The following is a 9,312-nucleotide window of genomic DNA, read 5'->3' as shown; positions in this document are numbered from 1 at the left end:
GGAGGGGGAGGAAGGAGAGGAGTGGGGAGGAGGTGGGAGGGGGAGGAGGAGGGCAGTCCTGGGAGGCTGGCTAAGCAACAGGGCAGGATGGGATGCTAGCCCTTTACTCCCTTCCCCCCGGAGACCTCTAGTTTCATTTAGGTTACATATCAGGCTTCCTAGAAAGATTTCATTTGAACAAAGGGTTCCATAGCTTTAAAAATGTTTGAAAGCTAACAAGTCTGAGTTGCATGAACGTTCTTAAGTCAGAGGCTGGTAACTGAAGAAGACTGAGTTCCACAGGAGAGCTGCCGCACGATGAAACAAACACCATTACTACCATCGCTGAGGAGGAACGTAGAGAAGGAGATCTCGGCAGACAGGCCTACTGGAGGAGTAGCAGCTTTGGGGTAGAATAAGGAATTGTTTTGGACCTGTGCATTTTGAGGGACCAGTGGGGCATTCAAATTGGAAAGGTCCAGACAGTAAAGGACATGTGGATACAAAGCTTAACAGAAAGGTTTAAGAGGGCTAGGTGGTCTAAACGTGGATGAATCCACCGAGAGAGCTGTAAACAGAGAAACAAGGGTGGGTCTGAAAAGGTCATGGAAGGCAAAAAGAAAAGGGTCTTCCTCAAGACAGGACCCTGTGGGGCCATCCACACACAGGGCCACTTTAGGAGGAGACCCTGAATTTGCAATAGCCTGTGTCTGATAGCAGAGAGGGCACAGGCTAGACTGGTTAGAAATGGTTTTCTACAAAGCAGAGGCTACAGAAGGGCAAGGGGGTAAGAGTAAGGGTACTGGCTAGGAAGCAAGTGAAAGACTGGACAATGGGTCCAGATCTGAAGGGGCTGGAACTCAGAGAAAAAGGAGATCACAATGAGATGGGGGAGTATGGAAGCCTCCTGAGGAGGCTGTAGAAAAACACCACACCAGAATCTAAGATTTCACTAGTAGAGGTATTCTGGAAAGAGCTCCTTTTAGACTTGTTAATAGGAAGCCAAGATGAGGGTAAAGACTGGGCGGGGACATTGGGACAAGGTCTTCAGAACCCTGTAGTGCCTTAAGGCCCTGGGTCTGGCAGCAGGAGTCATGCAACCCTCCTCAAGCACTCATTGCAAAAAAGGGAGATCCACCCTACAAAGGAAGGCCACAAGAGCCCACCCAACTCTCCATTCCCTTGTCATGCCCACTACTGGCAACCGGATCTGACAACTGAGTCATTTAAAGCTGCTCTCAGTTCACCCTGGAGACCCTACATGCCCCTTAAGGAAAAAGCACCCTCCCACCCCTGTAACATCTAGAAGCAGATCTGTTTCCCAATTTATGTACAATGTTATTTGTATTAATAATAAAAACTATGTACATTTTAAATGTAAATATAACTCATCATTGAAGACTGGGAAACCAGCTTTAAAAAGGAAACAAAATGGGGGGCGCCTGGGTGGCTCAGTCGGTTGGGTGTCCGACTTCGGCTCAGGTCATGATCTCGCGGTCCGTGGGTTCGAGCCCCGCGTCGGGCTCTGTGCGGACAGCTCAGAGCCTGGAGCCTGTTTCGGACTCTGTGTCTCCCTCTTTCTCTGACCCTTCCCTGTTCATGCTCTCTCTCTCTCTGTCTCAAAAATAAATAAATGTTAAAAAAAATTTTTTTAAAAAGGAAACAAAATGGAAATAATAAACATTAATTACATTGAGAAGTTGAGGGGTTCAAATATCATAAATGACCATAATCACAACAACAAAACACTCAAAGTTTTTCAAATTTCTACCTTTAGTTACCAGACTACCTACTCCTGCCCATTTTGCTCAATAATAAAAATGAATAAAAAGGAAACTATACTCCTGGAAAGAACACCTATCTACTAATTTTTTTTTTTTAAAAGGAAAGGATGGGGCACCTGGCTGGCTGGGTTGGTAGAGCATATGACTCGATCTCAGGGTTGTGAGTTCAGGCCCCGTGTTGGGCAGGAAGCTCACTTAAAAAAAAAAACAACAACAACAAAAAAGAATGTCTCATCTAACAGTTTACTCACAAACACCAATGTTTATTTTAAAAAATTAACAAACTGACTCTGGTGTATAAATTGGGCTTTTCAAAATATCTAACTGACAATTCAGGAGCACCAATGATCCACAATAGGGAGAGAATGGTGTAAAAGAGGTGCTCAGTACTGCCCTAGGGACGGTATCTGTCAAAGAAACTGACACACTCAGAAAAACCTTACTAATTCTAGGAAGCAACTAACCACTCTGATTTCCTTAAGAACTGAGCAGTAAGTTAAGGCACAAAAAAAAAAAAAAAAAAAAAAGGAAAAGAAAAAGAGAAAGAAAAGAAAAGAAAAAAAATCAGGCGTCATGCCATTGTCAATTTTTCAAGGGTTTCAAGAAAGATAATCAAAAGCAGCCTTGTCAAGAAGGCAGTCGTAGGAGTGGTGATCAAGAAATGCCCCAAAGTATCTGCCCTCTTCCAGTAACAGAGTATTCAGGAGACTCACCCATGTTTACTACACTAATACAGGCATTTAAACAATAAGAGTTAAAACAACAATAAAAGAAAAAATGTACAGCTCTTTAGCCATTCTGAAAGTGCTAACTGTTCAACGTGTAATCCTTAATTCTGTCAAACCTGCTTTCCCTCTATGACTGGATATCTGTATTTCACAAATGCAAAGTTAAAGTAATACAATAAATTTAAAATATAAAGCATTATTTATGTAGTAATATTATTAAGGAGATTATTGAGCCTCTTTAAAAACTCACTAGTTTTCCATGAATACAGAAATGAGATGTTAAATATGGCAAAACCTCAACTAACCGGAACAGCTGGTCAATGAGTCACTGACTAATCATGCCTCTCAGATAGCTGAAGGCCTATTTACAACTTTGAATACGCAAACTTTTTTGGTTAACTGTTCTGGATAGATATTTTGACCCAGACCTACACTGTGAACACGTGATTACACGGTAAGATGTAATCCTAAGACACACAGGGCTCTCTGTTCCACCCAAGTGAGACCCCAGACTGTAGCAACCCCTGCTTCTACACTTTCCCGTCTTCTACCCCGTTGGCACAGTCTGCTTCCATCCGTCTCTGGCATCCCAATAACCAAGTATGTCAGGACCTGGTTCTCCCAGCTCTGCCGGCAACCTACAGAGTTCTTCCACGCAAGATAAACGAGTCCTAGTGTAGAAATCTAGAGGTTTCTGTGACCTCTATTTTACATGCTGTGAAAATACATTTTTAAAAATGTACTTCCTCAAAAAGAAATTCTGATGCACATGCTACAGTACCTATGGATGACCCTCAAGGACACTATGAGGAAACAAGCCATTCACGAGAGGACAAAAACAGTATGATTCCACATATATGAGGTGGCCAGAGTAGCCAAGTTCGTAAGAGGGAAAGTAGAATGGTGTTTGCTAGGGCCTGACAGGGAAAGGGAAATGGGAGTTACTGTCAGTGGGCTCGGAATTTCAGTTTGGGAAACGTTCTAGAAATGGATAGTGGTGACAACTGCCTGCACAACATCGTGAATGTATTTAACGCCACTGAATTGTACACTTTAAACTTGTTCTCTCTCTCTAAAAAAATTTTTTTTAAAAAAAGGGAGCACCTGAGTGGCTCAGTACGTTAAGTGTCCAACTTTGGTTCAGGTCATGATCTCACGGTTTGTGGGTTTAAGCCCTGTGTGGAGCTCTGTGCTGACAGCTCAGAGCCCTGAGCCTGCTTCAGATTCTCTGTCTCCCTCTGTCTCTGCCCCTCCCCCACTCGCACTCTCTCTCAAAAATAAACATTAAAAAAAAAGTAAGTAACAAATAAAATGGTGAATTTGGGAGCACCTCGGTGGCTCATTAGCTGGAGTGTCTGATGTCAGCCCAGGTCATGATCTCATGGTTAATAAGTTCAAGGCCCACATCAGGCTCACTACAGACAGCACAGAGCCCACTTTGGGTCCTCTGTTCCCCTCCCTCTCTGCCCCTCCCTCACTTGTGCGCATGTTCTCTCAAAATTAAACGTTAAAAAAAATAAAATGGTAAATTTTATGTTATGTATATTATACAAGCAAAATAATTAAAAAATTTAAATATAATGAAGATTTACTTCCTCACTGTGTTCACTATGTTCTAGACAGGTGACATGCTAAGTGATTCTGTGTCTTCTTCATTCAATTACCCCAAGAAGGTTATTTATTTACACACAAGCAAAAATGAGCCAAAATGGTACCTTAAAATTATGATTCCAAATTCCCATATATTGTTTTTCACACAGAGAAAGCATGCTTTACAGGAAATGACCCATTAGAAAGATCACTACTAAAAATTCAGAGGCCAGAAAGCACTCTAATGGGGGCAACAAATAGGAAAAGAACGCAAAACTAGCAGTAGCTCATAGGTAGCCTTACCACTGAGGAGATGCTACACAGCGACCACCTCAAATGTTTTTTTAAAACTCTGCAGGAGGGGGACACCCGAGTGGCTCAGTCAGTTGAGTCGGACTTCAGTTTAGATCATAATCCCACGGTTTGTGGGTTCAAGCCCCACACTGGGCTCTCAGCCGTCAGCACAGAGCCCACTTCAGATCCTGTCTCCCTCTCTCTGTCCCTCCCCAGCTCGTGCTCTCTCTTTCTCTCAAAATTAAAAAAATGTAAAAGGAAAAAACTACCCAGGGTAACAGAGTGCTTGGATGGCTCAGTGGGTTAAGCGTCCAATTCTTGATTTCAGCTCAGGTCATGATCTCACAGTTCATAGGATGGAGCCTTGCGTCAGACTCTGCACTGACAGTGTGGAGCCTGCTTGGGATTCTGTCTCTCCCTCTCTCTCTCTCTCTCTCTCTGCCTCTCTCATACGTGCTCTCGCTCTCTCTCATATATAAATAAATGAAAAAAAAAAAAAACTATTCAGGGGCACCTGCGTGGTTCAGTTGGTTGAGCCTCCCCAACTCTTGATCTTGGCTCAGCTCTTTGATCTCAGCTCCTTCCCTGCTTGTGCAGTCTTTCTCTGTCTCTCAAAATAAATAAATAAACTTTTAAAAAATTAAAACAAAACTATTCAGTGTAAAAAAAATAATTTGGAATCCAAATCAAAATATTTGTTGGTTAACACTGTCAACTGAACGTCAGCATCAGAAACTCTTGAGGTATTTTAGTAGTTGCTAAAGTTCTCTGCCCGTCCGTCTCATGTTGTCACTCCAAGTACGTTAACTATCTTGCACTTGCAACTGCCGACAAACCACCTTCCATCTCTCATCTAAGACCCTCTCCAAACGTCATCTCAGACTAAAACCAACTTTCCCAGAACAAACAGGTACTCTGAACTGCCCTATGCTAAATCGGTTTAGCAACTAACCTTTCTCGAGATTAAGCAAAAGTGTCAAAAAGAAACCTACACACAACACAGTCCACCGTTAGAAATGCCACCTCATAGCCTCTCCCTGCACAGCCAAATGCCTGACTCTGATGGTACCAAACTTTCAAACCACAAAGTTCGGTACTTAGTATCTTTTAGCACAACATAAAGACTACATCTTTTGTTTTTTAATTACACTCTTGAGTGATCGACTAAAGACTAAGAGAGCTCAATAAGGTTAAAAACATCCTCTTGGATAAGAGACTAGAAATTAATTATATACAAATCTTCAGGTGCCTCTCAATTACAGGCAAAGGTTTACATCCAAACTTGTTAAAACTTCTGCAGTGAAATAATAATTTTTCATTAATAACTTGTCTTTGTTCTTATTCTCTCTCCCACTTTTGTAAAATTTAAAAATGAACTGGCAACAACCTGACCACATCCTTTTTATTTTAAATCATTTCCAATGGGGCTAGTACCACTTGAAGAAACAGAATCCTATCAAAATCCCACTCCCTAAAGTATAATGTTTCAAAATCTCCCCATAACCAAAATCCCCAGAGACCTTCGCCCAATTTAACAACTATGTATAAGGAGAAATATTGGTTCAATTGCAAAGCATCCCAGTTAGGTAACAAATGCTACTTACAGAAAGATAACTGCCCGCCCTAACAAAGCTACACCATTTACTGATCATGTGCTCTTTATGTACAAAAATATTTGGCATTCAAAATACCTGCCTACATAATGGTCTGCTTTTTGGATCATATTCATTTATTTAACATGAGCATAACATGAAGTCTTAATAAAAAGGCCAATGAAGTTTTGAGAGTTCACCTGTTCTATAGACTTTAAAGTCAAATGATGTCTGTATCCATACCCTCGTTCTGTAGCTAAGCCCAGTCTATCACCACTGTGAAGGCAAAAGTACCCTACAGAAGCAGCAAGTTACGGACAGGAAAACCATTTTTAAAGAGAAAAATTTAAATTCAAAGGAACAAATATTAAAAGGGGAAATGACCTTTCCTATGTATTTTGTTTCTCATTTTGCATCTTTAGTTGCAACTCTCAAAATTTAACAAGGTTTAAGTTAAACAGTTGATCATGTAAAAGCTAAGAAATCTCTAAAAAAAAAAAAAAAGGCATACACACAACCAGTGGATCAATTACTAAGTGATGAATTACTGTCTTAACTAATGATGCTATGAATTTGGAGTAGAGTAACCAAACCTAGCTTAGCTGTTGGCTAGTTAACTGACTGGCTTAGTCACAGAAAACAATTATTCAGCGAAATCCATTTCACAAAAGAAAATCTTTTTCTTTTAAGTTTATTTTTTTTGAGAGAGTGCTCGCGCAGGCACAAGTGGGAGAGGGGAAGACAGGGAGGGAGAGGGAGAATCTCAAGCAGGCTCCTCATTGTCAGCATAGAGCCACATGCGGGGCTTAAACTCACAAACCTCAAGGTCATCACCTGAGCCAAAGTCAGATGCTTAACTGACTGAGCCACCCAGAAATCCCCAAGAAAATCTTTGAACTTAGTGGACTATGCCCCATACATACATCACTACCACAGGCCTTAGGCAGTTCCCAACTTTGTATCACAAAGACATCCTTGCAATAAAAAACACAGGCCATTGTGAAGACTCGACAAGAATTCACTTACAACTTCTAACTCCTCTCCTTCAGAAGAAGAAGAAAATGTACAGCAATATATTAAAAGGCATTTGGGAAGAGTAAGCAAATTGCTGAAGTACTTGCTTCAGTGAAAAAAACAAAACAAAACAAAACAAAAACTTCCTAGATGGCTAATACAAAAAGGTATCCTAATCATGTTGAAATAAAAAAAATAATCACACTTGACATAATTTTTAGTTACCTTTTGTTTTTGCTTTCATCACTAAAGTTTTAATGACTGGATAAGCCAGGCGAATATCCTGCATATATAAATCAAGTTAATTGCTGTCATTTAAAAGGTTGTTAAAGCTTTATGCCCACATTCTTTAATTCACTGAACTTTAAAAAATCAATTTTCATTCAATTTTCTCAGCAAATTGTAGGCTTTAAGGAACTGATTCATCTACTAACACCTTAAACACTTACTTGTTGGGAAAGTTCATGATCCATCCTCCAAGCCTACTATCTAGAAATACCTCAGTATTCCAAAAATGGGAAGTAACACACTGATACTGGGCCTGTGACCACAAGGATGCCCAACAACCACAGATCCAAATCTGCAAAGCCCTGCTTCAGCTGAAAAGTGGCCTTCCGACTAAGAAGTTTCCTGGGTCAGAATTTTTTGTTATTCTAGGCAGTAACAACCATTAAGAATTTTTATAAAAGCATTTAGCGTCATGGCAAAAATGACCATAACTCCAGATTTACACACCTGTTGTCCTTTAGCTTAGTATCACCCTCACCCTCAAAAGGGTCCTGTTATGAAGCAAAACGCACTAGTGATGCCAGAAGTCAGAACTGTGGTGTCCCCTTAGGGAGAGGGTACATTCCTCTCTTACTCATGAGAGGAATGTAAACGGAGCCCATTGGGAGGCTGAAAATTCTGTGAATCTTGATCTGAGTGTGGTTATCAGGGCATATGCATATGCATTTAAGGTCTTACTGTAAATCAGACCTCAATTTAAACAAATTAAATAGAATTTTTAGAACACGCTGAATAAATTTGTAAATGTCTGTGTTCAAACAATAAGTGATATAAAATAATCCTAGGTGTAGCAACTAAGATTTTTTTCCAAATGTATTTTGATAAAGATGTATGTATATTTATTGTGAGCACTTTTATGTAAAACCTGTCAAAACACAGACCATGATTTTTTTAATCTCTCATTTTAAAAAGTTGCCAAATTTGAGATCTGAAAGCATGCAGAAAGATGACCTATTCATCCTCTGATTTTGCGAATAAGGAAAACCAAATCTTGAGGGTAAGAACCATACCGAGATAAGGCAGCTAGTCAATGACAACAGTAGTAACAGAACTGTTTCCTGATCTTGAGCCACTCCCGTTTCCACCAGGCCGTTACTTTTGTGACACTGTAAACAAATATGAACTCTGGATCTACCTGTGGCCTAGAAGGATTCAACATAGCCTTCAAAATAGCAGACCGACGGGCCCCAAAGTGTATACACAAAGACACGCTCATCTTCCTCCTCTCAAGACAGTTGGCAAAGGATTGATCATATTTTCAGGCAAGCATTTTTCTTGTGATGCAATCAAGTGTGACATCTTTAAAATGTGGTTCAAGAGGAAAAGGTATATGCAGGGATTGGCAAAATCCATCCTATTTCCTTTCAAATCTCTTTGATGGTTACTTGGTTCAGAATACTGTGTCACTAGGTAGGACTCATGAAAACATCACTTGGGGCCGTTCAGGAGCACGGCTTGGAGTGACCCGCAGGGAAAAACCCTCACTGAACAAAAATCTTGTCTCTGCCTTGGGTGTCCTACCCAGCTCCCTGCACATACCAACACTTGCAGGTGACCTGTGCCTTACAGCTTAGTTTTAGAGCCCAGTGAAGAGCTGACATCTTGCTAAAAACTTAACATACATCCTTTCCGCGGGAATTTATTTCTGTTCTCACAAGGCGTTTCTGCTCCCCACAGAGCAGGCCTTGCTTCTCAGGACTCTCTGCTCGCCTCTCCACAGCCTCTTCTTCACGGTTTAAAACGAGACTTTAAGAACAGAAATCGAAACGGTCACGGCCCTCCCGAGCGAGCGGGTCCGGCTGGGGTCGGGCGGCGGGTGCCCGGCGAGCCCACTGCCAGCTCGCGCGCGGCGCCAGGGAGGCCCGACGCACTCCACCACGCCGGCCCGAAGCAACCGGTTGCGGGGGCCGCCGGACGCTCCGCAACAGCGCAGCGGCCACCTCGGCCCTCGGAAGTTCGGACCGCCGCGAGGGCAGCACGTCCCCGGCCTCAGCTGCGGGTTCGCGCCCCGGCCCCGGAGCGAGCCCGGGGGGCGGGTCCGCG

The 9,312-nt window shown here is 41.9% G+C and overlaps 1 protein-coding gene across 7 annotated transcripts in view; it reads right to left on the bottom strand.

Annotated features, from left to right (window-relative positions):
* Positions 1-9,312, bottom strand: part of SFMBT1 (Scm like with four mbt domains 1) — a 135,013-nt gene that overhangs the window by 119,862 nt on the left and 5,839 nt on the right. Inside the window, exon 1 of one of the 7 annotated variants that reach the window (XM_040454808.1) lies at positions 8,892-9,094. The exons of 5 other annotated variants lie outside the window; for them this stretch is intronic. The gene's annotated coding sequence lies outside the window, so the exon portion shown is untranslated. Of the gene's footprint in view, positions 1-8,404; positions 8,808-8,891; positions 9,095-9,312 lie in introns of those variants that run through there. One more of the 7 variants, XM_040454809.1, reaches the window with a different exon arrangement.

This window comes from Herpailurus yagouaroundi, unplaced genomic scaffold (assembly GCF_014898765.1).
Source record: "Herpailurus yagouaroundi ecotype Mexico unplaced genomic scaffold, PumYag 213, whole genome shotgun sequence".
Lineage (NCBI taxonomy): Eukaryota > Metazoa > Chordata > Mammalia > Carnivora > Felidae > Herpailurus > Herpailurus yagouaroundi.
The sequence above is the reverse complement of the archived record's forward strand: the minus strand, read 5'-3'. Positions and strand labels throughout refer to the sequence as shown.